Here is a 25439-nt window from a genome sequence, read left to right as displayed (position 1 = left end):
TTTCTTTCTTTCTTTCTTTCTTCTCTCTCTCTCTCTCTCTCTCTCTCTCTCTCTCTCTCTCTCCTCCCTCTCTCTCTCTCTCTCTCTCTCTCTCTCTCTCTCTCTCTATCTCCCTCTTTCTTTCTTCCTTTCTTAACTTTGAAAAGGCAATTATTTTGCTTTACTCATTTTGGGGAAGAAAGGCTGAGGAAAAAAAAAACTAGGATGGAATATGAGAATGATTCACAAAAGGGGAACTAGATGGATGCCTGATAAGGCCACTTTTTCTGTCCTGTTTGAAGACTGGCATCATGTAAGCCCAGCAGAGATCTCTCTGGGTGGCTCAGGGTATTGGACAAGATTTGGCTCTTGGCCAAGTAAAGGTTTCAGGGATACCTAATATGGAGTTTCTTTGGCATGAATTCACAGGTGTCTCATCAGGTGAGAACTGTGGCTAAAACTCTGCCTGTATTGGCTACAGGGTCTGGCACCTGTGTGGATGGCTTGATGCCTAAGCAGGAGACAGCTCCGGCTGAAGTTCTTTCCACACTGTTGACACTGCCGAAGAGCCTCCTTAATTGGGCCCCCCGATTCTTTAACTTCTTTCTTTCTTCTGGAGTATCAGTTGCTGGCTGGATCCCTAGGTGGCATTGCAGGTGGGTATTCCAGTGGAAGCTTCTTCCACAGGTTTTGGAGTGGTAGGGCCTCTCCCCTGTATGGGTCAGAATGTGCCTTACCAGGATGGAGCTATTGCAGAAGCAACAGACAAACGTGTCACAGGGAAGAGATCTTTTTCCCAAGTGTATGTGCTGGTGATAAGCCAAGTGGGTACTCTGGCTGAAGTGTTCCCCACACTAACTACAGCAGCATTACTGTTCACCAGTGTGAATGCTTTGGTGGTGGTTCAGGTGCTGGTTCTGGCTGAAGCATTTGTTGTATTGGCCACAGTGATGGGGCCTCTCTCCACTATGAGTCACCACATAGGGTATAAGACCAGCCCAGTGCACAAAGTGCTTCCCACACTCAGAACAGGGATAGGGTTTTCACCAGTATGAACATGGCAATGAGTGGCTAGTTGGGAGCTCTGGCTAAAGGCACACCCATGGTCCTGGCAGGAGAAGGGCCATTCTACTGTATGTATCCACTAGTGAGTGACCAGATGTTCATTCCTCTGGAAGGCCTTCCCACATTCACCATACACACGAGGCTTCTGATCAATGGGAACTTGCTGCTGCTGAGTTGCTGGCACCCTGAAGAAAATTTCTGCCATACTCAACACATGGGAGGGGTTTCTGCTTGCATGGAGACCCAGGTGGCATTAGAAATTGACATGTGGTTGGAAACCCTAACCACAGGTGGAGCATAAGAAGGCTGGCTTGATGTCCTGCTCTGTTTCCCTGGCATGGGCATGTAAATGTCACAAGAGTCTAGACTGTCATTGGAAACCCTGACCACAGTCAGCACACAAGAAGGCCATTTCTGCAGAATGGGTCTGCTGGTGTTTTCTCAGGTGGTCACTCCACCAGAAGCATTTCCCACACTTAGAACACACACATGGACATTCACCTGTGTGTCCTCAGATGCAGCTTTAGGTTAGAGCCACAGCAAGTTTTTTCCACAACATGGGCAAGGGGGTTGAGGTAATCTTGGATTTTTCTGTGTGCCTGGAGGCATGACAACTGAGGAAAGCTTGTTCCACATTCAGGGCATGTCTTTCATGTCTCCTCAGTCTCAGGTTTCTGTTAGACATCACAGACTTTTATTTCCCAAATTTCAGTTTTACTTGTGGAGGGGGATGCCTTTTTTTCTCTGAAGCAGTAGGGCCCCATTATCTTTTATCCCCACACTGAGTCTCTTGCATATAACCCTTGTTGGACATCAAGGAAATATCCTTGCCCACCTTTCCTGGAATTGTTGCAGGTTTTTTTGAAACTTCTTGCTTTATTTTTTCCCTATTCTGTGTCCCAACTCCATACCCTAGAAGGGGTGCAAGCCAAACTTTCTCTGCTACAAGATCCTTAAATGTCAGAGACCCCAGCACAGTCACCAGTTCTAGGTCTCTAGATCTCTTCTCCTGGGAAGGGGAAAGGCTTTGAGGAACAATTGAGTCCCTCTCTTGATAGAGACAGAATTGTCTTTGTAGGCCAGGAGTTATCTGTTGCTTGGACCTAGCTAGAAGACTCTACTACACTCCCACCCCCATCTTTGAAGGCTTGTCTGGTTCTGATTGGGGTTTCTGGGCTCTTGTCCAGTGATCAGGGCTGTTTCTCTGAGGGCGCTATCCATCTGAGTGTGTGGCCAAGGACTGCTGGTTGCATTGCTAGGCTCTGTCTGCAAAATCCACCATAAGAATCACCATTTCATTGCCATTCTTGAGCTGCTTCCCACAGACCTAGGCCTACATGTCTCCAGGTAGGACAAGGAGGAACTGCTCAAGCATAAGCCACTCCAGGATCTGTTTTTTGGTGGGGGCCTTGGCCTTAGCCACTTGCGGCAAAGCTCCTGGAGTCTGCTGAGAGCCTCCTTTGATCAGCTACCTCCTGATAACAGAGGTGCCTAAAGCTCTGTGAGAAGGTTTAATGTCTGGGCAGATCTCCTCCAAGGATGGATTCATACTCCCCAAAACTCTTTAAGTTCACTATTGTTAGTACTTGCTGCAGGGGAGTTTGGGACTGGGGAGGGGCAGCCAGACTTGGTTTGCAGCATCTTTTCTTCTTTCTTTCTGCTGACATTATAAGAAGATCAGTGGACCACTTTTTATGCAAAGGTCAGTTAGGTGATGCAGTGGATAAGAGGACTGGACTTAGAGTCAGGAATACTTGAATGTGAATCCTACCTAAGTCACTTGGTAGCTATATGACCCCTGAGTAAGTCAATTAGCTTCTATATGATTTAGTTTTCTCATTTGCAGAATGGAGATATTAATAACACCTACCTTTCTGTGTTGTTGTGAGGAGAAAATAAAATATTATTTGTAAAACATTTTGAAAACCATAACGTATTACATAAATTCTAGCTATTATTTTTATTATTATATCCTTTCTGCCTTCACTCTTCACATATTACCAGACCTTTTACCTTTTGATTTATATATTTTCAAATTACATTCTTTAGTCCAGTTTTTAAAAAAAAAATCATGTGTTATATGCTATAGGATGTACAATATTCCTTTCCTTTGCCTCCTGTGCTTTACTTATTTTTAATAAGAGGGTTTTGCAATTTTCTAAAGACAATCCTGTCCACTGTTCTCTTACAATACTTACCACAGTACCAGGAACATTGCAGTTGGCTAATAAATATTTATTAATTGAGTGATTGATCTTGTCACTGCCCAATTGTACTGCCTGTCCCAAATGCCCCTACTTATCAATAAGATTTTCAATCCAACCTCATCTTATAATTTGGGAAATAGATATTCTTCATCCTCTTGGTATTTCTTGTATGGATAGTGAGGGCAGATTCTTTTGAGAAGGTATAACTTACTTCCAGAAGGCTCTGCAATGTTCAGGGTCTTGAGGAAACTGCCATGATCTTAGCCAAAAACAGGAGGTTCTTGAGGACCTTACCATAGATGGAGACAGATTAAACTTGAATTCTGTGCTAGGTCTTCTTCATTATAATGGTGAATATCTTTGGTAAAAATTTGTCTCTCTATCTTTTGCCTCACCTGATGTTTGTAATGATAGAGTTATTGTATGAGGTTGTCATATATTTCAAGGAACCTTAAATAATTTTGATGTATGGGTGGGAAATATCTTTTTTTGGAATGGAGACTTTTAAGCAATGTTTTTCTTTACCATTTAAAAACAAGTAATCAGCCAACAAAGAACATAGTGTTTTGGCAGGCTTTTTTTTTCTTGGTACTTCCACATATTTTAGTAAACTGTGTGATAGTAGAGTTGGAATGTCACTCCCTGAAATGTCATTTGAGAAAGCCTGCCAGTTCTGTCTATGTGACCTGGATAAGTTGCTTAAGCTCAGCCTCAGTTTTGTTTTGTTTTGTTTTGTTTTGTTTTGTTTTCATCTATAAAATACAGATAACAATAGCACCTACTTCACAGGATTGCCATGACAATCAAATGAGAAAATGCTTTACAAACTTTAAAGCACTATATGAATGCTAATTATTACCATCTTCATCATCATCATCTTCACCATTTTCATTTCTATAATTAGACATCTTCTTTATATCCTGAGCTTGGCCCTGATTTTAGTTCAGGACTTTTCATGGTCCTCAGTCTCAATCAATTTTGAGTGATTCATCACATGGTTTAATGTAACATGTATCTCATTATCTGTAGAGTTCTATTTGCTATCAGTGACCGTTACTTGATGCATCCATCATTATTCTATCTCTTTTCTGTTTATACATTTTTCTCATTTCTATTGATTAAATCACTACCAAATTAAACCTATAGAATTTCTAAGTTAGAATGAATTTCCATGAATAAAATGTGAATCTATGTTATTTTCTTTGCAATCTGGATAGCATGTTATTCAATATTTGTTCATTATTAATAAGTATCATTGACTGTCAAGAGGCAGCTGAATGCAGTGCAGAAAGCCAGCCTTGAAATCAGGAAAATCTGGCTATGTGATCCTATTCAAGTAACTTTACCTTTTAGTGCTATATGTAACTCTGATTCTCTAAGGTTCATAGAAGGTGCCTTCCTCCCTTCACCTTGGTAGTGGGAGTTTCTTCACCTGGGAATTCCCTATACCAGAGAGATCATAGGTCCATTCCCTATCCCTATTTCTATTGAATTGTAACACTATTCTCACCATAAAAGACTGAAAAGAAACAGATAGCTTTAACACAGAAGATATTGATAAACATTGAAACTATATGTTGGTATTTCACTGGTTAATATACATATATATATATATATATATATATATATATAATATATATATATATAATATATATAGTATTGAGTAGGATGGTAATATGCATACAGTAATAGGTTAACCGGGGCTTCTTTTACATTCTTTATGCTTCTAAGTTTGAATAAATAAACAAGTTCATTTTAGAAAAAAATTAGGCTCTTCTATAGGCTGTGACCATTTTATTTTGACAATTTGTGGATCAAAAATGTGCTAATTTTTACTCTTCTGCAATTTTATCTTCATGATGATTTTCTTCTTTTAGCAGGCTATTATTTTCTGGAGAGGATTTACAATAAGTAGTATTCAATGGTTATGACAAACCTTCAATTAACTGACTTTCATGCAGTGTATATTATTATCTCATTATCAAGTTGTCCTTTCCTTCTTTCTTTACTCCTTAAACTTATTTATTTATCACAAACGGTCCACAAGTTCTCTTAATTATTTAAAATGACACTTCTGTCAGTACTGACAAATTTTCTTCCAAAATTGGACTTGCAAAAATTCAAGGGCCCAATTTAATTGTACTCTTGGATGCCAACCAAAGAGCAAATGAACCTCTTCCACTGAAATTGGCTATTGTCACTTTTTACATCAGTAAGTTTACTTGGGTTTCATTTGCTGTCTTTTTGAGGGGTCCTTTTTTCCAGTTCCCATTATGTAGCCACCATTTTCCTGTAAATTTATCTTTTCATTACCTTTCTATCCAGTCTCCTCAGTTTAATATTTCTCCATCACCCTGCTTCTCAAAGGCATCAGTAGTGTCCCAGAATATTCTATAACTTTGGTATGGTGGTAACAAGTCCTTCTTTTGGAGTCAAAGGGCTCAGTATGAGTTCCAGCTCTGTGACTTACTTCCTGTGTGACCTCCAACAATTCACTCCACCCCTCTACTCATCAGTTTTTTCATCTCAGAAAATTGAGTACTAAATGGAATATACCATTCTAGGTCTAAATATATGACTAAAATAGTGTTAAGGTGTCCTTATGTATTGTGCCAAGGCCCAGGGTACTTCAGACCACGTAAATTTGCATCATGTCCCTCTGAAAGCCATACCAGGAAAGATCTTTTTCATTTATTTTCTTCTATTGAGATTCATGGTAGGGAAAAGAGAATACAGGAAACCCTATGAGAGAGACACATAGAAAATTCAAGAAAATGCCAAATTATCCACCATCTAAATTAATAAGGGGGTATTTATACCATAATCTATATAATTATTTTTTCTTATTTACAACACTGTGAACCACATATAACCAGTATTATCACTTCCATTTTACAAGTAAGGAAAACATAAGAAAGAAGTTACATGTCTTGATCTAGAAGCAAGTTCATACAACCCAACATCAGTTAAATGTAAAATCTATTACCATGACCAGAGTCCACATTTCTTGATTTCAATTCCAATGTTCTTTACATAAAACCATGTTCTATCTTTTCCTATTATGACTCATTCAACCAACAATCAATAGATTTTTATTGAACCCTTACCATGTGCTTAGAATTGTGCAAGGATGAACAGGACATTCTGCAGGGCTTGTGGAATTGATAACCTTGTCGAGGAGAGAAGGCTCAGCTATAGAACAATTAGGTAGAATTTGAGAAGAGGAAATGAGTAAGTGTTAAATCATGTTATTCAAATACTACAGCTAAAGGAATTCAAAGAAATAAAAGATCAGTGTGGACTGAGGCATGACATGATTCATGAAAATGGAAGTCATGAAGTGAACCCCATAAAGGCTGAGTAGGATTTCTACAAGTTCAGATGAAGCCTGTGGCCCATCAGCCTAAGCCCTGGTTTATTATGATAAAGTTAATCCTAAAATAAGAAATTCAGAGATTACTCTGGGGGAAAGTCTCAACATAGCACGTGACTAAGTTTCCATAGATGTGTATAAAAGAATCCTCAGAACCCATGCAAACATTCATCGTATCAATACTTATATTAGATACAGGGCAGCCTATGTTCCAAGCCACAAAAAGTGCAGAAAATGCAAAGCACTCAAGGAAATGAATAAGCAATGCAGGGAAACAAAGACGTCCACTAACTCAGAAGCAGTAAGCATAATTACCCTCTCTTTCTCTGGTAAGACATACTTTCTGGGGCAGGTAGATGGCACAGCAGATAGAGCACTGGCCCTGGATTCAAGAGGACCTGAGTTCAAATCCGACCTCAGACACATAACTCTTACTAGCTGTGTGACCCTGGGCAAATCACTTAACCCCATTGCCTAACCCCCCAAAAAATAAAAAATAAGAATAAAAAACCCCCAAAAAACATATTTTCCTCCAGGATTTTAAAGTTTTCCAAATTTTCACATAATACTACTTTATAGTTTAGACTTCCACAGAAGAGAGACACACTTAGGCCTGTTGAAGAGGCAAGCTCCCTCGCCATCAGACTCATATCATCTGATTAATTTCTGGTAATAGCAGAATGCAAAGAACAGGGCGCTTGGTCTCATCTCAAATAATAGCTTATATATTTTTTTGCCTTTGTTCTTCCCAGCACGAGAGGCCACAATTCTGACCCTCATGAAGAGATGCATTTCCTATGAGATTTCCCTTCTCAAATCAAAATCTGTATACTCAGACTATGTCAGTTGGAGTAATTCCAGAGTCAACTCTCAAGGCTGGCTCTGCCTGCAAAATCCCTCTTCTCATTGTTAGAAGGCTAGATGCTGAGATTATGCAACTGAAAAACTCTCTTCTATGGCTGAAGTGCAATTGCCTCAAATGTAAGACTAGTAGAGAAGCTACTAAGGAACTCTTCTTGTCCTTTATTTATGCAGTTTCTCTCTCTACCACTGTTTTGTGGTGAAGTTATGCCACTGCCTCTCCAAGGGCCAAGAACTCAGCACTGTCCAGGAACTCTAGTCTTGGGCAATGTTGGTGGACAACATGAAATAATTTTTTGCTTCTGGACCAAGGACACCATCAATGGCTTTGATCATTGAATAGTATGCCAAGCCATAGCCACTGATGGTTTCCTTGGTCCATAAGAAAATAATTATTTCATATGCACCTAAAGACATCCTTTACATTTCTTCTCCTTTGTAATTCCTCAATTGTGGTGTGTAACAACTGACTCACATGCATCATGTGATACATCATTGCCCTTTGAGTGATACTCAACTCTTGTTCTTTCTAGATTACTATATTCTATGAATTATGTCCCCTCAACATGAGGTATGTTACATAGAAATGATAAATACACATGTTAAAATTGAGATAAGGAATAAGCAAATCTCTTTCCCATTCTTTATGTATAGTGCAATAGAAACTCAATTATATAATCAATTAATCTGTCAATCAATAAATTTTTTTTAAAGTGCCTACTATGAGGTAGGCAGAGTGGTAAATGTTGGGGATACAAGGCATTCACTGCTCTCAAGGAGCTTATGATTTAATAATGGATATATCAAAGAAATGCATGCAAACAAGCTATAAACAAGATAAAAGTTAAATAATCTTCAGTGGAAAATCACTAGAATGGAGTGCTTGAGGAATACTTCCAGTAAAAGCTGGGATTTTAATTGGAACTTAAAGGAATCTAGGGAGATGAGTCAGGAGAGCAGAGGAGGGAGAGCATTCCAGGGACAGGAGACAGCCAGAGAAAATGCCCAGAGATGAAATATGGAATATTTTGATTACAGAACAGCATAGAGGCCAATGTCATTAGATCAAAGAGTCCATGTATAGGAGTAAGGTATAAAAAGATGTGAAAGGGGGATAGGTTATGAAGAAATTTGAATGCCAAACAGAGGATTTTGTATTTGATCCTGGAAGCAGTAGGAAGCCCCTGTAGTTCATAGAATAGTTCTTATGATCCAACCTGAGCTTAAGGAAAATCACTTTAGTGGCTGAATGGAGGCTGGATTGGAATGGGGAGGTACCTAAGAAAGACAGAAACAAAAGCAGACTACTACAATAGTTCATGTGTGAGGTAATAAAGTCCAGCAGTACAATGGTGACTATGTCAGAGGAGACAAATGGACATATATCTGAGAGATGTTAAAAGGTGGACTTGAGTGAGAGAGAATAAGAAGTCCAAGATGATTTCTAAGTTATGGACCTGAGGTACTGGGAGGATGGTGTTGCTGTCTACAGTTAAACAGAATATAGAAGGTAGAAAATGTTTTGGGGGAAAGATAATAAGTTCTGTCTTGGACATATTGAGTTTAAGATGTCTCTTGGACATTGTTTGATCTATCTGGAAGGTAAATGAAGATGTGAGATTCAGGTTAACTGAGAGTTTGGGGCAGGATAGATAGATTTGAGAATCATCATCATGGAGATAATAATTGAATCTATGGGATCTGGTGAGATTATCCAGTGAAGTAGCATAGAGTGAAAAGAGAAAAAAGCCCAGGACCAAATTCTAAGAGAACCCTAGGATTTAGAGGAGATGACATGTAAGCGAATCATACAAATCATAAAGAAAAGAAATGGTCAGATAAGTGCAATGAGACTCAGTGGACAGTGGTGTTCTGAAAACCTTGATACAAGAGAGTATCAAGAAGGAGAGAATGATTAACAACCTCAAAACCTGCAAAGAGCTCAAGAAGCACTTATTAAACATCCACTGTGTGCACGGTACTGTCCTAGGATCCCTATCTTGAAAGGGATAAAAATTTTAGTGAAAAGAGTTGCAGGAGCACCATGAGAGTAAGTTGGAAGAAAAAATGTATTTCAATAAATAAAAAAAAATAAGTTTAAGTTAAGGGATCTGTGATCTTATTTATTTGGTATTCCCATAATGGAGATCACATCCCACATAATTTTTGCCTGTGTCCTCCAATAAATTTGACCTCTTCTGTTTTCTCCTGAAGTTATAAGGATACAAGTGGAGGACACAGGTTTTCCATCATTGTACTTTCTACTCACTACCTGACTGTCCCTCTTCATGAATTTATTTCATGCCATCCTTTACTCTACTTCTCCTTCCTATATAATGAAATGTGTTGTAGCTTGCTCCCGCCCACCATCCACTTTTCCAGTGCTCTTGAATGTTAGGCATTCTTAACTATCCAGAAACTATAGTGTTCCATGACTTTTAGTTGAGTAATTCACAAATAGTACAAACTAGCAGTTTCCATTGCTGGGAGAGAGGGGGACAACAACGTATCTCCTTGGTGCTTAACAACCTATTATTTGGTTTTATGAATGATTCTCAAACTCCTACAACAATTAAAACCTTACACCTGAACTCAAAAATTCACTTTATTTTCCACCATAAGAATGATCTTGTGATAACAAAGAGTGCTTCTGGAATCATGAGCATGGGTCCTTGAAGCCAAAATTATACCCCTTTTCTTGAGGTTAAGAGGAGGCATTAAGGAAGGATAGTTCTTTCAGTTTCTCTTTCCAACCTGATGTCCTGAATCAACACTTAGTGGTCACATTGGAAGCACTATAGGAATATAGCCTGAAGAACAGAAGATTTTGAAGTGAGCTGGCTTTTAAGTATTAGAAGGAAATAGACTTATTCTGCTTAAATCCGAAAGCACAATAGGTAGAAGAAACAAAGATCAATTTTTAATAAAACACCGAGAGTTATCAAGAGTATAATCCACCCTTCTAATTCACTGTAGGTCTTCAAGCAAAGGCTAGATGACAACTTACTAAATATGTTGCAGTGTTGTAGAGGGATTTCTTGTGCAGGTACTAGATCAAAGGATTATACATTTGGGTACTGAAGCTGTCAAGTCTAAGCCCCTCATTTTATGGATGAGAAAATTGAGACTCATAGAGGATAAGTGACTTGTCCAGGATCCCACAACTACTAAGTTCAACAATTGGATGTAAACTGACTCCAGGTCTAAAGTCTTCTCCATAGTACCACATTGCCTGATCATACTAAAAGACCTCTGAGGTCCTTTCAAAACCTGAGATGCTTTTATTTATTTTGCTGAGTTGCAGTGCCATATATGGAGCACTAAATGACTTATTTTGTTTTCAAATATTAGCAGAAATATATTAATAATTCATCAGAACCAGATTTTGATTAGTGTTTATTTTGTTCTGATTGTGTTTGAATTCAGAACTCAATTCTCTGGAGTGCATGTTCTTTCTCCACCCTCCACCCTGGAAAAGGGTACCACAAAGTATGGACCACTTTAGAACAACAGTTCTGTGTCTCAGTCAGTTAATCAATCAGCAAATCTACAAAGATTTATTTCCCAAAACTTTCTTTCTCACTTCTGTTGTGAGTCTAACTATAAGAGAGCACTCAGCTGTCCTTACATTGTAGTGAACTTTCTGAAAAGTTTGATTGATGAAATGCAGCACATACATATCCATGCTTCCTACTGCTGATGGGGCAGCTGATTCCTTGCTCTATAGGAAGGCCTATTCATTCCCATGCTTGCCATTTGGAAGTCAAATTTCATACATGGAAATTAGTGATTTTTTTTTGAACCTTTGGATGCCTTATGCATGTCTTGACTTTTAAGATAAAATTTTCTAGACCATAACTAGAGAAACCAAACTTTACCTCATTTAAAAAAAAACAGTTTGGAAATGGATAAATCAATGACTAGTTAGTACTTATATATGAAGCATCCACAGGGCATTATTATTTCCTTTACTGATTAAATGTTCACATCTGTATATAATTTCCCCCCTTCTGTGATTTTTCTGATTACTAGCTGCCATTCTCACAGCTGGAGAAAGAATATACTATCTGTGGGAGAAAGACATAGTGAATTGGGGGAGGTGATTGGTTCTGAAATTTAGGGATATTGAGATAAACAGCACGTTTTTATCCACTCTACGAAACTCTAAGCTTGGCCAAAGAGGCAGTGGCTGTCAGCAGCAGCTGGGAGCTATTGGAATACTCCTGAGCACCTGCCACAGCTGTCAGCAGTGACAGCTGCCAGGAATACTCAGATAATGTCTACTGGGAGGCTTGGTTATGGGCCTTTACTGCAATCGGATCAATGTGCAATTCCCCAAATACATCCCAGGCATTTTTGTCCCTTTCCTTTTGTATCCCCTTTGCTTTTGTATCACACCATTTCCTACATTTGAAAAACTCACATTTACCCCTAACGCATAAACGCCTGACCCCATCAGTTGAAATTCTACCCAACTTTCAAGGCTCAAATTAAATACTTCCACTTCCTCTTCTTCTTCCTCCTCCTTCCCCTCCAGATAGAAGTGAACCTTCTTCTTGTCAATTCTCAGAGGACTTTGTGTTTCTCATTATGCTTATTTCAGAATGTTGTTATATGCATATGTTGTTGCATGTATTTTGTTGTGTATATTGTATGCACATCTGGGCACTCTCATATCACATATGAAGTCATAGGCACAAATATATATTCTAGTTGCTTGAGCAAACTTTTATAGAATGAACAAAAGTCAAAATAAAGAGAGCAGCTTAGCACATATGAAGAGAACAAATTGCAAGAGTATTCTTATAGATGCACAAGCAAGTAGAAGAGGAAAGGTGGTTGAATAGAGACAGTTCAGTTACTTCACATTTCCTAAATGGAGCTTAACATTTTATGTTTGCTTGTGGTTCATTTGCTTCATTGGTCAGCACCATAGACACTGACACATTTCCAGAGATGGGGTACAGTTATTTCTCAGTAGTTGAAATGTTTCTTTTTATCTTGTAGTAACAGAACATGAAGGCACACCACTGACTGCTGTCTTCTAAGCTAATCAAAATCCCAATTCCTGATGGTGCCAGACCGTAACCTTACGTTGCCCTGCTCCTTATATTTAGAGGAACATTTAAGTTTCCCTAGCTAGGGTGCTAACTCAATTAGTTGTATTGCCAGACTCTAATTGTCCAGCATTTCAAGATTCCTGCCAGGTATCCATATCTACAGCAGAGGTCTTATGGAACACAAAGTCCCCACTCTGATATTACCCTGCTTGACAATGCTTTAATTTGCCATTGTCCAGGAAACATGGATGCTAGGATGGCTTCTGAAGGAGTTGTTGCTATTGTCCTATTTTTCTATTTATCTGTCTATCTATCTATCTACCTATCACACATCTACTATTTATCATTATTATTATAGTTATTGTGAATCTTGTTGCACCTTTTTGATAGGATGCAGACATAAACGGTCCTGAAAAAGTTGATATCTTGTTATTATTTTATCTTTAATATTTATGGATTTACACAAGCAGATAAGTTAGCTGCTTTTAGAATTTGAATAAACATGTTAATATATAAGTGTATTGCCTGTAGGCCCACTGAAATCACCATCAGTACAGTTCTAGTAGCAGACAGAACAAGGAAGATACAGATCTTATTATGTTCTCATGTGATTTTGATCTCCCCTGTCAGGATTCTACATTTTGAAAGCTTTTGTTCCTTTAAGCTGGGAGAATATACATATTTGTCACAGTATCACCTATGAGAAAATGCTACACTTTAATTTTTATGGATCAATGTTATGTTTGGGTGATTGTGGGAAGTAAGTTATTTTGTGAAAATGGTCCAAGTTTAGCATAGATTTGTCAAGTTTTCTCAGATTTACCAGGTTTATCAGATGTGTTCTCCAGGATACTTTGAAGTGATGAGGAAGAAGATGATGATGATGATTTTGCAAAAAAAACCCCACCACTTTCTTCCCTTTTTTTGAGGGGGTGGTATTTGTATGGAGCAGGGTAGGGAATGGACTCAAGTTTTTGCCTGTCTGTAAACCTGGTCCTCAGAGATGATGTAAGAAACAACACTTGAAAAGGCTGTGTGGAGTTGACAGTAATACAGACAACAAGTGAGAAGCAATTCCATTTTAAACTCCCATTTTCAGTAACATGTAATTTGTAAGAGATGGCCTTTAAAAATCAAGGAACTTATGTTTATTGTAAAATATAGAGGATTTTTGAAGAAATATCATAGATGGGCTTTCTGTGATTTCGTATCACAAGAAGGAGCACTATTTGTGTTCCCCTTCCCACCTCCAGGTTTTTGACTCATACAATGATTACCCACTGATTGGTTTGTTATTTCAAGCTAGAATGAATATAGACTGTATTATTACAACAACCCGCAGAGAAAAAGGAAAGGTACCATATTATTTTTTTCATGGTCCTTTAAATTTTTAACTCAGTGTTTTTAAACTCATAAAAATGTGACCATTATTTGTTTTTGGTATTTGCCCCCTGAAAAGGCCATGCATACACTTGCTATTTAGAATCTACAACTCCTGTAGATTAATATTTAAATGACTTTCCAAACATTCTTGGGAATATTCAAGCTGTAAATGACAAAAAACAACCAGATAGATGATGCCAAATGAACCAGTAGCTTCTAAATAAGCATTTTATGTAAACATTGTTCTTTATAGTGTCAACAGAATTTTGAATGCAGTCCAGACTGTCTCTAACTTGGGAATGGCTAGAGCCAAAAAGAGCTGGCTAGAGTCAGGTGACCCAGGTCACAGAGTGTTGGCATAATTTACTTTAGAGTGAGGAAAACGGCTTGCATGCAAGGAAGCCCCCTACTAAAGAAGCCTTAACATGTTGGAGTGCTGGCAATGTTTATATAAAATAAGTGGGCTGGACTATGACATCATCATTTTTAGATTTTGAGCTACTGTTCCCACAGAACACTTGGGAACAGTATTGTCCCAAGTCTTAGGGATTGTGATTACTCTATGGGGTACAAAACCAGAGTTCTGTGATGAGAACAGGAGTGCAGTACATACCAGTGACAAGTAACAGGGATTGTGAACATGTGATAAGTGGCCTTGGGAAATAGGGGGAACCAAATCCCTCAGTGAATACCTGGTGCTGGTCCAAACCATCCACTTTGTTAGAGGGTGATATCATTCTGAGCCCAAAGGATTATTACGCCAAGGTCAGGACTCAGCCTGATTTCTGGCCTTTGCAGTGGGAAACAGAGTATTTACAAAATATTTTGACAATTGTATTCTCTTCTATACAGAATGACTATTAGGAAAAAAAAACACTTCAACACCTTGAAATTCAATTTCTTTGTTAGATGGTCTTTAAATACTTAAAACCTCTGCCTCCTGTGGCTGTTGTGGAGAATCAAAATCAATCTAATATAGATACCATATATGAAATGCTTAATGAGTGCCAGGTGATAGGCAGTGACTTGGCAGGCTGTGATCTTTCCTTGGAGTCAGGAAGAAATGGATTCAACCTTATTTCTCACTTATACTACTTGTGTGATCCTGGACAAGTCATTTAACAACTAACTCTGTCTTCCCAAGGACTCTCTAAAACTTTAAGGTGCAGACAATTATCTGCATACATGGAAAGAGCTTCTACCCTGGAGGTTCTCTGCAATGCTTCAGGTTCAGATATTTTAAAAACACATGCAAGATATTATTGTAGATGCTGGGCACACAAAGAAAAATATGGACTACTTTAAAGCAAAGGAATGTATATCTGCAATTTTGTAGTTAGACCACAGTATAGAACTAGAAATATTTTCTTGGAGCTGTTTATCGCAGTGGCCCTCCTCATTTGGCATGCGTGATATACTACTTCATTATCAAAGATGGTATTGTTGTTGATGGAAGGTATCTGGCTGTGCTTACAAGTCAGAAATTATTAACAAAAGACCAACTCTCTTTGTCCCAAGTGGAATGTAGCTATAATGGACTGAATCTTTCAGTGAAATAGTAGTAGTTAAAATTTAAATGAAAAATTTCAAAACCTCTTGCATATATTTTCTCATTTAATTCTCACAGCTTAAGAGGTACATGCTATTAAACCCCTATTTTACAGATGAGGAAATAGAGGATTAGAGACGTTTAGTGAATTGCCTAAGATCATATAGCAACAAATATTGAAAGTAGGCTATCAACATACATTTTCCTGATTTAGGTTTAGTACTTTTTCCTCTGAACCTCCAGGTTCGTGATTTTTCCATAACGTGGGTGACTCTCATTGGAAAAAAAATCTGTAGGTATTGGGACTGTAAGCTCCTTTGATAAAAATCAAAAAAAAAATCATTTCTTTAAGCACTTGTCTATGAATCTCTACTGTGCTCAAAATAGGTCAACAATTTATCAAGCAAGCAGAACCTTATGTGTTTTAGATAGGTCCACAACTTATCAAGCAGGTAGACATATAAAGCAATTACTCTGTGCCAGGATTTACAAACATTATCTCATTTTATCATTTCAACAACCATAGAAGGTAGGCTACTATTATTATCTCCATTTTAAAATTGTAATACCTGAGATACAGGGCTTAAACGACTTGTATAACTCACACAGCTATTAACTGACTGAGGTTGGATTTGAACTCAGGTCTTTCTGACTCCAAACTCAGTGCCTCATCTATTATACACCTGGATTCTTATAAATATCTTTGGAGAAGATGTTTTACCTTTCTGGCCCTTAATTTCCTCTATAAAACTAAATAGGGTTGGACTTCACTAGCCATCCAGTTTCCCTGCTACCACAAAACTTGTGATTCTATTTAGACAATATATTTCTATTACAGGTTCTAGGACAATGGAATAGATGGGACCATGCATAACAGGAATTTATCATAACTACAAACTTATCTAGCTATATTCTCATCTCTATCATCCTGATATTACGATTATATGATCACAATGAATGCTAGCTTTGACATTTAATGACTGTGACCAAGTCACTTTATCACACATCCCCATTTTCCTCATGTATAAAATGTGAATAATACAAGCACCGGCATTATCCAAATATCTATCCAAATAATTTTTAGAGTGGTCAAGAGGAGTATAGAACTTGGAAAATATTAAAATGCTATAGAAGTAAAAGTTGTTATTTAGCTGCCAATATCTGAGCTAGTCATATTTTTCAAAAAGGAATATTCAATAGATGACTGGCATCCATGGAGATCCAATGTGGAGCCATTGTATCATTCTTCCATAGTAGGCTAAGCCAAGGTCAGCATGCAGCAGAATGTACTAGTTGTTTCACATAATGTGCACTAAGGTAATAAACACAAGCTTCTAAGTCCAAGAGCTGTCTGCTAAATGAAGTGATATTATTCCATAGGAAAAGATGAGTAGAAATAAAAACAAACAAAAACATGAAATAATGTTTACTCACTTGTGCTTTTTGTAAGGATTTTAAGCATTAAAATAAATGCTTTAAATACCTTGTTTCCTCTTGTAAATTCTGGTGAAAATATCACTGGGGCCTGTTTTACCTATGTGCCCATGCTGAACTGTGCTCCTCTTACGCCCAGCACAATATACCTTTCCAATCGAGCATCCAGGCTGTCTTGGACTAGAAATATATTTCACTCTATCTTTTTGTTGTTCTACTGCTTTAGAATTTGTTTAGAGCCATTTTTTATAGGTATTTGGAGGGGTTTGGGGGAGAGCTCAAGCCAGTCACTGCTTTCACTCTGCAATCTTGGCTCCACCCCTGCCGTGGATTATATTTTAAAACTAAGGAAATATGGTGGCTGCAGGGATCCTTATGTACACATTAATGGCCTCTGTTTCTATTTAAGTTTGGCACCACTGGTCTGGGGTAATGTGCACCAGCTTTCTAGCCCCTTAACTTTAAATGAAAGCAAATAAAATAATGCATATACACATATGTCATATATATTGGATATATACATAAAAGACAAAAATATCTGTATCTATCTATCTATCTATCTATATCTATATACAGATATATAGATATTACACATATATGTCACCTAGTTTTAACCTGAAATAAATATATTTTTGACTTATGAAACTGCTTAGTATAACATGAAAAAAAAAAGGCCTGAATTTGGAGTCATAAATCCCTGATCCTTGCTTTAGTAGTAGATTATTTAAAAATTTTTGCCTTCAGTTTTATCATTTGTAATATGAGCATAAAATGAGACTAGATAAGTTCTTATGGTCCCTTCCAGTGCTAAAGTCTGTGATAATACTCATTACACTTAACCTTCTAATTTCAACTCTATTAACTATTGATACTAATGATGAAAACTTAATCAATTCTGCCACAATTCATCAAATTGATCGTTACAATCAGTTTGCTATACATGAGTACTTCAGCCTTCATTGATCTCTCCTTGTGTGACCTCCTATTCAGTGGAGCACACATTTTAGCACTTAATTATATACTGATGCATTGATTTCTAATTGTTTTGTGTATGTTATTAGCCTTGTCTCCCCAACTAGACTATAAACTTCTTAAGTCTTGGAGTCTTATTTTATATTTGTTTATTTCCCTCCTAGTGCCTAACTCAGTCTCGGCTGTACTCTTGATTATTAAAATCATGAAATAATAGAACTTGAAATCAATTCAACAGGCATATATTAAATGTCCGTTATATGCCAGACATTATGGTAGAACCTGGGACTTCTTAAGATAAAATATGTAAGTCTTGATCATCAAGGAGTTTACATTTAAAGAATCTTGTTTAACCTCTTCATTTTGTAGATGAAGAAATTAAGGCCCAGGAATAATAAGTGATTTATTTTCTCAAGGAAATCCAGTGGCAATTACTCCCTTCTACCACGGTGAACTCTGAGGAAGGAAGCATTAGACTTTTCAGCTCATTTAGGTTATTTAGGTTAGGATATCCCTAAATGAAATTAATGTTTACTAGCCAGTCTCTGATGCTGTGAGAAAATTCATGTAGAGCTGTCTTTTTCTCTCCTTTTAAATTCAATTTTATTTTTTATTTTTATTTATTTCATTTTTAACTTAATAAAAGAAGCATCTCCATAATATAATAGAATAGAAGGGGGAAAAGGATGTACATGAAACTGCAAATCTATTATGTATACCTTGCTATTCCTTTTAAATATGTAATAAAATTATATAACTTTCTTTTTTCCCCCTTTTTTCTCTTCCTCCCTCTCCCAGAGATGGCTACTTAGATCTCCTTTTACAAACTATTGTTTCCTCAGTTAGCAAACTTTAGAAGAAGCTTTGTTTCACAGATCTAGAGCCGAAAGTGTCTTCTCTCCCAAACTACCTGGCATTTTTTAGTACTTATTCACTTCATATTTATTTTCTCTATAGTAGTACGTATATATTTTTTAATCATTATCTTATACCCCCAAGTACCTAACCTAGTGCCTGGCAGGCACTCCTTGACCTCAAAAGATATCTAATCTGACAAGATATCTTCATTGTACAATTGAAAAAATTGAGGATCGGGGAGGTGAAAGCACTTGCCCACAGTCTCTGAGATAGTAAGTAACGGAAGCAAGAGTTGACTCCAGGTCTTTCTATGTTAGATCTGGGGCTTTTTTCCAATGTAACATGTTGGTGGCTTCTCTTTTCCTATTTCTAATAGGTGAATACAATAGAGAATACAATTAGGTTATTCTGGAATAAATTGCATATGCAGATAGAATTGTGGACCTGAATAGGACATGGTATCTAGTGCCTGAAATATAATTTAAAGAAAATAAAATAATACTAGATTTACATGAGATCCCAAATATATAAATTAAAACTTCCTGAGATTATTAGGGGGAAACAAAACAAGTAAACAAAAAGAAAGTAAGCAATTAAAAACAAACTGAATTGAGTTAGTGCAGTGGACAGAGCCCAGGACTCAGAGTCTGAGTTTAAACCTAGCCTTAGACACTAGCCGTGTGACCCTTGGGCAACTCTACCTTATAGTTAAACTCTTTCTGCCTTAGTTTCTTTTCTTTTTTTTTTCCCTTTCTAATTGATGAAATAAATTTCTATAACATAGTAGAATTAAAAAAAGATGATTGCATATGAAATCACAAATCTATTATATACTACTTACTTACTAATGTACTTTATAATAAAATTATCATGTAAATTTCCTTTTTTCCCTTTTTTTTCTTCCCTCTCCCTCCTGGAGATGGCTACCATTAGGCATACATATGTATATAAGTACGCAAAATCATTCTATAAACTTATGCTATATGAAATGATGAGCTTGTTGATTGTAGAAAAACATAGACTTGAGTGAAATAATGAAGAGCAAAATGAGCAAAACCAAGAGAACATTCTATACAGTTATCTACCTTTGTTTCATCAGCTGCAAAATGGTGATAATAATAACACCTCCTACTACTGTTGAAAGGGAAGAATGAGGGAATATTCGTAAAGCACTTTGTAAACCTTAAAGTGCTTTGTAAATGCAAATTATTATTAATAGAACACCAGGCATGAACTTGTAGGCTACTAGAGACAGCTTAACCACCTTCCTGCTGCTAACATACCTGTTGCATTGGTTTCTGGTTGTTACACTAACTGTTACATCACCAGATTTTACACTAATAGTTTAGATCTATCAATAATTGTAATTGAATTCAAATGTGGTTAGTTACATACTAGACTTCATGGATTTAGATGCCCCCAATCAGGTAGTTATAACTAAGATTATGCTTTTATGTGAGGATTGTATTTAATTTGTGCCTATGTGTTGACATTTCTTTAAATTTTGTTCTGGGCTGTGTCTGGCATTTATTATAGGGAATGAACATTAATATCCAACCTGTTATTTTAACAAATTCAATTTTAATTGAAAAAATCCATAATAGACTGTCATTACTGCTATCTGTGTGACAATGAGTAAATCACTTAATCACTCTAGTCCTCTTCTGTGAGATGAGGGAATAGGAGTAAATGACTACTTAGGTTACTTCCAGTTGCAAATCTCTATGATCACATCATATGTTACTGTTTTTTTTTTCATTACTCAAACCTAGATACAGTCTGTAATCTATGTGACTTTATCTTCAGTTACCACTAGTTTATGGAATTTAATGCTGCTAGGGAACCTTAGAGTTCAAGTCCTAGACTTCTGTTTGATACATGATAAAACTGAAGCCTAGACCAGATAATTAAATTGTTCATGTTTATACAGATAGTAAGTGACAAAACTGAGATTTGAACCTGTATCCCTTATACCATTTACATAGCAGTTGTTACTGAGTCATTTTCAGCCATGTCTCACTCTTTGTGACTCCATTTGGGATGTTCTTGGCAAAGATACTGGAGCAGTTTGCCATTTTCTTCTCCAGCTAATATTACGATAAGGAAACTGCAGCAAACAGGGTGAAGTGACTTGCCCAGGGGCACATAGCTACTAAGTGTCTGAGGCCAAATTTGAATTTAGGAAGATGTCTTTGTGATTCCGGGCCATGCATTCTCTCCTGTGTCACCTAGCTCCTGGACCATTTTAGTCAAAAGCATAATGATTAAAATGTAAATGACCAATCTCTAGAGTAGAGATTCTTCAACTTTTTTTTTTTTGGTGTGTGTGCATCTTGTTTCTTAATTCCAAACTAACAAAGACTATGGACCCTTTCTTAGAATAATGTCAAATGCATAAAATATGTGACATTACAAAGGAAAAAATCATATCGAACTATAGACTTTTTCTGATATAATGCCAGATGGTTGGTGTAAGCATAGAGGGAATTAATGTTGCACTTCTGCATACATTCCAAAAAGACAATAAGAGGAATGACTTAATAAGGATTAAGAGATCATCTCTCCAAATCAAGCAGTCTCCTATGGGAGGGTGTTTATTTTCTGTGACATCCTGTGGTTACAGTAGAAAGTGGCTTGGAGAACAATGCAGATATATATTTCCTCATTTTTCCACCACTCTGAAAACCTATGGATAGTTAGATTGTAGAGGGAATTTTTCAAGACTAAAAGCTTCCAAACTGACTCCTACTCAGATTTATAAAACTATTTTTTTAAAAGCTAACTTTCAGAATGTTACATTTATATCTTGCTTATTCTACAACTTCAGGTAGACAGTGAAAAATATAAAAAATGAATTTCAAATCCATGTTTGGGAAGCATTTGCCTTATAGTATATTGCCACTATTTTGCCCCTTGCAGTTCAGATGCTGTCAGAAATCAGTAGAGGAAGCAAGAAGGGAAGTGAATTTATTTTTATTTATTTATCAATTTATTTCTTAATAAAAACTTAAAATGATGCACATGGAGAATACTGACACTGAGAATCATTTTCTAAAATATTTGTCTCCTTTTTCATCTGAAATTTGTAAATTTAAAGAAAAGAAAAAAATATTTAATCATATGTAATCAGGTTTTAGGGAGAGTGAGCCCTTGGTGGAAAAGTGGTGGCTCTAGGAACCTAACCATCTGTACTCTTAAGAAGTTGTACAGGAATGTACTGGAGCTAGCTGAGAAAGCCAATTATTAATTTTCAATGTAAGCATTTATACCTAGAAATATGCATATGTTACAAATCTGGACTTGGTTTATTATTTTGCTGATTTGTAGGTGAAATTTAAAAGTATATACTGTGCATCCTCTTCCCCTCTTCCAACAGATATCTAAAAAATTAGTAAACTGCTTATTAAAAATTTATCAGAATACTCTTGATCATTTCCCTTTTGGGGAGGGGATTTAGTCTCTCCATTGGGACAACATCACAGCTGTAAAAGAGATCCTTGTGGATTTTGATTTTTTTTTATCCGAATTACACTTTTAAGGTCCACAATAGCAAAGGAGATTAAAGAGGTGATTTGGCACCATCCTATTAGGTTATTGATTAACAGATTTAGATGGTGAGAGAGAGCTGGATAATTTGCTGGAAGGCAAATGCCCTCTGGCAAGTCCACTCAGTCCCTTTTTCTTTGAATATTTGAATTGGAATGGAGGAATGTTGCCTAAGGAAAAGTTATACCCTAGGGCTGAAAGGTTTTGAGAAAGAATAAACAGGCCTACAGTCCAAAGGCAAGGAAGTAATCCTTCACACAGTACAGCAGCTTTTGCCAGACAGCACCATCCTAGGTCATCTAGTTCATTTTCCTCTTTTTAGAGATTAGGCATTTGGGTCTAGAGAAGTTGAGGATGCTCAAGGTCATACAGGGGTCAAGTAAGAATCCGTACCCTTTGTCTTCAAATTCAGAGCTGTCCTCATTCTATCATCATGCTTCTATTAACTTATTTCAATATTATAGCATTTACCTTTCAGATATTTTTTTCTTGATTTTCTTCAAAAAATATAAAATTCTTAGAACATGAATTTCTGATAGCTGCTATAACCAAGATGACTTTGAAGGAAAAAAATAAATCATCAAAACAACAAAAAAGAATATTAGACACCTTCTCCACAAATATTTTAATACAATTAAAGCAAACCAAGAAAGAAAGTGACATTTTCCAAAGGAAAAAAAAAAACTTCCGTCAATAAATATGCTTAATGTTTGCTATTACACTCTAGACCCTAGATTTCTTCAGTGAAGGAAACACCTCATGTTAAAACTCTCCACTAAGACAGTTCAGCAATTTGGCTATAATTTATTATCTTGGAGAGTTACCTGGGCCACTGAGAGGTTAAGTGATTTACCCAAGATCACCTAGCTACTACTTATGAGAGGCAGACTTGACCTTGGACTTCTTGCTTCTGAGGCTCTTTTTCATTATATAATATTGCCTCTCTCAAAATGTCTGGCATTTGAACTTTCAAAGAAATGAATTTTTCTTCTGAACTTAGTGCAACTCTTGTTCTAGATCTGTAAGTTAAAAGGAAAAGACTTTTCTAGTTACCATAATTCATTTTGAAAATTTATTAGTGAGAATACAAGACTCTTCCCTAATTATAACTTACAATGTGTAATTACTTTTATCTGAATATATGAGGATTTAAGTGTTTTTTGGAAAACAGTTAAAAATTATTTGGGGAGGGGGAAGAGAGAGTTTTCTCTTTCTTCAGTACCTTCTAGGTTCCTTGTGCAACAAAGCAGTTTTCATTATACCTAGGTAGATAATGATTTTCTGTTTTGTCAAAGGCTATTTATGTTCATTTCGTAAGGATATTTTGGCTTGTTTGTTTGTTTGTTTGTTTTTGCTTTGCTATGTGTTTTTGCATATCTCTAGTGGTTTGGAATTTAAATCTTCTAGGTAGCTGTTGCTCTAATGTGAGCCCAATAAAAATGTGCTATATGTCTCACTCATCCAAGTTGAAGACATTCTGAGTTATTCACTTCCCTTCTCTTTGCAAGCCTCCAACATCATAGAGAGGGTTGTCATTTTCCCCATTATACAAGTTTTTCCCCCCTTACCTTCTTATTAAAAGTAATGATGTACTTCACCAAACATAGTTCCACTACATCTAACACCTTCTCTCTCTCTCTCTCTCTCTCTCTCTCTCTCTCTCTCTCTCTCTCTCTCTCTCTCTCTCTCTCTCTTTCTTTCCCCCCTACCCACTTTCTGTACCCTCACCCCCACCTCTGGCCCAAAATTATAATATAGCTATGGCTGAGGATGCAAAAATCTGAAATTAGAACATATTACATATGTTGTTTCATTTGAACTTCCTAACAAGATTATATTATTGCCCTCATTTTACTGATGGGATAAAAATGAGGCTCTGAAAGACTTAAGCACAATCAATAATCAATAAAAGTTTATTTAATACCAGATTTATCACACAGACCCACCAGCAGGCCACATCTAATACTAGAGATACAGATAAAGGCAAAAGACAATCTCTGACCTCAAGAGCTTACAATCTAATGGGAGGTAGGTGGAGACAATATGAAAACAAATGCATATGGAAGAAGTTATTATTGTTCAGTTGTTTCAGTTGTATCCAACTCTTTTGATCCCATTTGGGGTTTTCTTGGCAAAGATACTAGAGTGCTTTGCCATTTCCTTCTCCAGCTCATTTTGTAGATGATAAACTGCAGAGTTAAGTGACTTTCCCAGGGTCACATGGCTAGTGTCTCAGGCCAGATTTGAATTTAGGAAGATGAATCTTTCTGACTTTAGGCCTGGTACTCTATCTACTGCCCCAACTAGCTACCACTAAAGCAACTTATATAATGGATAAATTGGAAAAAAAATCGTAGAGGAAAGGCATTAGAATCAAAAGGGCTAGGGAAGGCTTCCTTTAGAAACTGAGATTTTAGTTGATGTTTAAGCAAATATAAGTAAGTCCATAGTAAAAGCAGAGGAGGGAGAGAGTTCCAGCCATGGCATACAGCCAGAGAAAATGCCTGGAATTGAGAGATGGAATGTCACTGGATAGATGAGTATGTGTGGGGGAGTAAGGTGCAAGAAGACTGGAAAGGTAGGAAAGGGCCAGGTTATAAAAGGCTTTGAATGCCAAACAGAGCATGTTGTATTTGCCCCCTTTGCTGTTGTTCCTCTTTCATTCTCAAAGAGGACCAATGATATCAGGAGGATGACTTCTTGACTTATAAGTGAATTGGATTTAAGTAAGGCAGGGATGTGCAAAGTCAGCCTCATGCCTCCAGAGTCATCTGAATCCAGGGGCGAGACATAGGTCAGGACAACTAAAGATAACCCCAGGTGCAGTAGGAGACCTTGGTCTTTTCCAGGTCTCACTTTGTCTGAGGCAATTCTCATTCAGTGATTTCAGGCTAGGTAAGAAATGAAGGCTTAAAAGTGATAGGGTGCAACTGGAGGTTGTTGAGAGGGGCCAGGGAGCAACAGGATCTGACCCCAACTTCAGGAAAATCACTGTGGTGGCTGAATGAAGGATGAATTGGAGTAGGGAGAAAGTTGAATCACGCAGACCCACCAGTAGGCTGCATCCAGGCCTGAGGTGATAAGGCTCTACACCAGAGGGGTGGCAGTGTGAAAGGAAAGAAGAGGTTGCATTCAAGAGAGATGGTGCAAAA

At 37.1% G+C, this 25439-nt stretch overlaps 1 pseudogene; it reads right to left on the bottom strand.

The window, feature by feature from the left end:
- Positions 1–375: 375 nt before the first annotated feature.
- LOC110199260 (uncharacterized) lies at positions 376–2711 on the bottom strand (annotated as a pseudogene).
- Between the last annotated feature and the right edge of the window lie 22728 nt (positions 2712–25439).

This window comes from Phascolarctos cinereus, unplaced genomic scaffold (genome assembly GCF_003287225.1).
Source record: "Phascolarctos cinereus isolate Bilbo 61053 unplaced genomic scaffold, phaCin_HiC Scaffold_9;HRSCAF=440, whole genome shotgun sequence".
Classification (NCBI taxonomy): domain Eukaryota; kingdom Metazoa; phylum Chordata; class Mammalia; order Diprotodontia; family Phascolarctidae; genus Phascolarctos; species Phascolarctos cinereus.
This window is presented reverse-complemented; position numbering and strand designations above follow the sequence as displayed.